Raw genomic sequence first — 4,876 nt, 5'->3', positions numbered from 1 at the left:
GTTGACTTATGTGTAACGACCCCGGAGAAATTTTACTAAGGAAATTAAGGTTTGGTGGTGCCGAGGTAGATCAATTAGTACAAAGATTATAGAAATGGTCGCAAAGTGGAAAGGAAAATTTTGTAAAGGAAAATTTTGTCGGGAAAAAGGGTCATTTCTGCGACCACTATGCGGTCGCAGAATCACTCCGCTGACTGCATAATGGTCGCAAAGTGGATCAGGAGAGGCAAGATTTGAGAAAACTTTGTGGTGCACTATGCGACCGCAGACCTATTTTGCTATGCATTATGCGACCGCAAGAATAAGTATGCGGGCCACATAATGACCGCAGACCCGGTCAATAACGCCCAGCTTTGGAGGCCAAATTATGCGGCCGGTATGCGGACCGCATACCTGTTATGCGATCGCATATGAGATCGCATAACTGCGTCGGAGCTTCCATTCTTTCTATATTTTGACCTGACCCAACTTCGATTTATAGCCCTTGAAGCTCATTTTTGAGCCAAAATCTGACATTTTAGAGAGAGGTGAGAGCAATTTAGAGAGAGAAAGTGAAGACTTAGTCATTTATCCATCAATTCCTGTTCAAGATTTGAAGATTTCACAAGGATCTTGCTAGGGCTTCAAAGAAGTAAGAATTTCTTTCTTTAATTCTTCAATTTCGAGTTTGGAGTAAAGATGGGTGAATAATAGTATGATTCTTGGGTGTAAGAGTATTATGTATACATACCAATAAGGTTGTGGAAAGATTGTTAAGTTCAAATGGGTAAAGATTGATGTCGAGTTGATGTCGGAATTTGGTGAAATTTGTACGGTTGGACTCGTGGTTGGATGGGCTTCATACTTTGTAATATTTGTCGGGTTCTGAGGCATGGGCCCCACGGGCAATTTTTGAGTTACCTTTGGATTTTATTGGAAAATTAGTATTTCCTTATGGAATTATTTACAATAATTGGTATTGACTAAATCGAATTAATTATGGCTAAATACGAGGCTTTCGGAGGCAAATTCTCGTGGCAAGGGCATAGCGGAATAAAGAATTACACGGTTTGAGGTAAGTAACGATTGTAAATCTTGTCCTGAGGGTATGAAACCCCGGATTTCATATCGTCTTTACTATTTTGAGGTGACACAAATGCTAGGTGACGGACGTGTGGGCGTGCACCGTTGGAGATTGTGACTTGGTCCGCCCTGTAGCAACTGTAGAGTTGCATACTTTGTTGAAACTGTATAATACTTATGTGTTTTAGAAAGAGTTACTGTAAATTGGGCTGAATGCCATGTTTGGTCCTTGTGCTAGTACTGCTTGGACCCTTAGGGGCCTTTTCTTACTATCCTTTCACCGTTTTCGATTGAAAATATATACTCAGTCATGGTCATACCTGTTTACTGCATAACTCAGTTTTATTACTCTGGTTTGATACATACAAATGTTGTTTTGGGCTGAGTTCCTTATTTTTACTGAAATGCTCGAGTGGCTTGAGAGGTTTATGACTGAGTGAGGCCGAGGACCTAATTTGTGAGGATATTTATGGGATCAGGATGTACGCCACAACATGTTTGATATAGGACGAGGGCCTGAGTGATTTATGACATGATTTGGCTTGATATAGCGCTTGGGCTGAAGGAGCCCCTCCGGAGTCTGTACACACCCCCAGTGAGCGCAGGTACCTACTGAGTGTGAGTGCCGAGTACCGAGTGCTGAGTGACTGTGAGGCATGAGTAATTATGAGGTATGCCCGAGTGGCAAGAGAGATGGTGAGGTATGCCCGGGTGGCAAGAGAGATGGTAAGGTATGCCCGAGTGGCACGAGTGACATGCCCGAGTGGCAAGAGTGATGGTGAGGTATGCCTGAGTGGCACGAGTGACTGTGAGGTTTGCCCGAGGGACTGTATATGTGTGATGCTTTGCCCGAGGGGGTGTTTATGATTTTATCTTTTTTTCTCACCTTTGCATTGAGCCTTTGTTTGAAAAACTGTTGAAAAATATCTTTAAATGATTTTTACTGGAACCGAGTTTAAACGAGATGATTTGATTCAAATACTGATTTTTTTAAAGCATGTTGTACTTTACTGAATTTTTGTGATATGAACTTGATGTGCTTTATTGCTCGTCATCACTGCTCAGTCTTTATTTATTGTTGTTACTTACTGAGTTGGCATACTCACGTTACTCCCCGCACCTTGTGTGCAGATCCAAGTGTTACTGGATATGCTAGGGAGTGTTGATTTCATCCGTCGCGGATCTATTGGAGTTAGCAAGGTAGCTGCATGGCAATCGCAGCCATGCTCTTCTCCCTCCTGTCTTCCTATAGATGTTTTTTAGTTGTTTTCTAGACTGTATTGGTCTTGGTATTATCAGACATATATTGTAGATGCTCATGACTAGTGACACCCGATGTCGGGCCTTTATTTCCGCATTTTTCTTTGATTTAAATTACTGATGAAAGATTTATCGTTAAATAGCTTGAAGGTTATTTTTGAAATGAAATATTGCGTTATTTTTGGTAAAGAGTCGGCTGGCCTAGTACCATGATAGGCTCCATCACGACAAGTTGAGATTTTGGGTTGTGACAACCGGCTCCAACACTGCCCTAACACCTCGAACCGGTGACCGTCGATCCAAAACTAGTCAAATAAGATGCAACCTAATCAAAATATACTCTAATACTCATAATTAATCAATTTATAACAATTTCCAGCTCCGTTCAAAAAATCGATAAAGCAACCCTCGGGCCCATGTGCCCCGAAAATATTTGAAGACAAATACTACCCATAGCACTACGAACTCAAATATATAATTTATTCTCAATTTCATGCCCAAATTCGTGATCAAAATCCAAGATTATTAATTTTTAGGTTTTTCTTTAAAATCCCAAATTTCTACTAATTTTCATGTTTAAATCCATATATAAACCATGTATTTAACCCAAAATGAGAAGAAGTCACTTATCCCATAATAGAGGATGAAGATGGCACTCCAAACCTGCTCCAAATTCGGCTCCCATGGATAAAATGAAGGGAAATTGAACCCAACTCTCGTTTTAAAGAAAACACTGCCCAGCCACGATTTCCGCTTCTGCGGTTCATCAGCCGATCCTGCGGCTCCGCACGTGCGAAAATTTCATCGCAGGTGCGGTTCAAGCTCAGCCCAACAGCCCCCGCATCTGCACCCCATGCAGCGCATCTGCGCTTCCTCTTCCGCGATCCTTAAGCGCATCTGTTCGCGCGCACCTGCGCGTTTGTGCCCGCTTCTGCGACCCCAGGCCTTTTGGCCAACTTCGCTTCTGCGCTTGCCTTGCCACTTCTGCTACATCGCACCTGCGGCCCTTTTTCCGCAGGTGCGATTACTGATGGATATAATTTATTCATATATTTTTATATGTTAAATATTAAAGATTTTAAATAAAACATGAATAAATATATCATGTTCTCCCATATTTTCTAACATACTTCGCAGGAGAAAGAGCAACTGAAAATTAAAGAAAAGAAGCAAAAAAGTGGGAGTTGAGTAGTCAACTGGGAATGAAGAAGCAAATGGACTAAAGCACCATAGTTACGACGATAGCAATTGGAAATCATGAATGAAATCACATAGTTGCAACTAGAGAACTATAGTTGAAACTATAGTCTTTCTGTGTAGAATGAAACTCAATTGACAAGTTCTTAGTTGTACCTACAATTTTCATAGTTGAAACTATGGAGAACATTTGGCATAAAACTCTATAAATAGAGAGTAAATTTTGGGAAGAAGACATTGAGTCTTGCGGGAGAAAACTACTCTTTGGTCTCTCTCTTTTGTCTTTAGTATTTCCTACTAGTTGTCTTTCTTTTAGAAGAATAATATTTCTTCATAAGTTCTTTGTTCCTAAATTAGTTTTTATTACTTAGTAATGGAGTAACTTCTTTTGTTGGGATAGTTGATGAAGCTTGATATATATATTTATAATACTATCTCAGTTTAATACATCATTGGCTTGAAACTTTCTTTTTATACTTTGTACTGTGCCGTAATAATAGTTTTAATTAATCATTATTATCACTTCTACATAGTTTATCTCTAAGTTATTCTTATATTGATTTTGTAATTCTCATGAAGCAAAATTGATATATAATAACCAATGAATAAATAGTAGAGTGAGAGTAATTTTAAGTAATCTATTATTCCAAGTTTGTAATCTTGCTTGCCTCGGTTTTAATTCTCACGGAGGAACTGTTGTAGGCAAGATTATTGATTTTTTTAGTAAAATTATTCTCACGAAGTTTTTACTACCTCTTAGCACAATTCAAGCAAGAAAAATATTTCGGTTTAATCGTCACTAGTTTTAACTCAATTAATTACATAACCTTACATAGTGCTATTAATTGACTACTTCTTAGTGAGCTAAATATAATTGTATTAGCAATAAGCAATTATTCCTCAGCGAAATACATGTAAAAATTGAGATTTTATTGTATTATATTATCAAGTGAATTCAACGATTCCCAACTCTTTTAAATTATAAATCTTTCGAAGGTTCTTGGTTTTTGTTTAAGTAATTAACAAGCTTTAAACCTCACTCACTTTTCATAAAACTGATTCTCTCAAATAGTAGTTGAAATATTAAAAGTCTGTAGTATAGATGTTCCAATCTTTGTGGGACGATATCATAAACTATACTAGAATTTGACAAAGCACGAGCAGAAAAATCCTATACACATTGGGCTCGTCAAATTTTTGGCGCCGTTGCCGGGGATTGACATACATCTAATTCAAATTAAATATTTTGTTACTAATATGAGACTTTATTATTCTTATATGTTACTATTATCACTATTTACTAAGTAGTACTGTAACTACTACTGTCATATTAATATTATCGTTTTCTTTTCGTAAC

This window comes from Nicotiana tomentosiformis, chromosome 7, assembly GCF_000390325.3.
Source record: "Nicotiana tomentosiformis chromosome 7, ASM39032v3, whole genome shotgun sequence".
Lineage (NCBI taxonomy): Eukaryota > Viridiplantae > Streptophyta > Magnoliopsida > Solanales > Solanaceae > Nicotiana > Nicotiana tomentosiformis.
Note: the sequence above shows the minus strand (reverse complement) of the source record.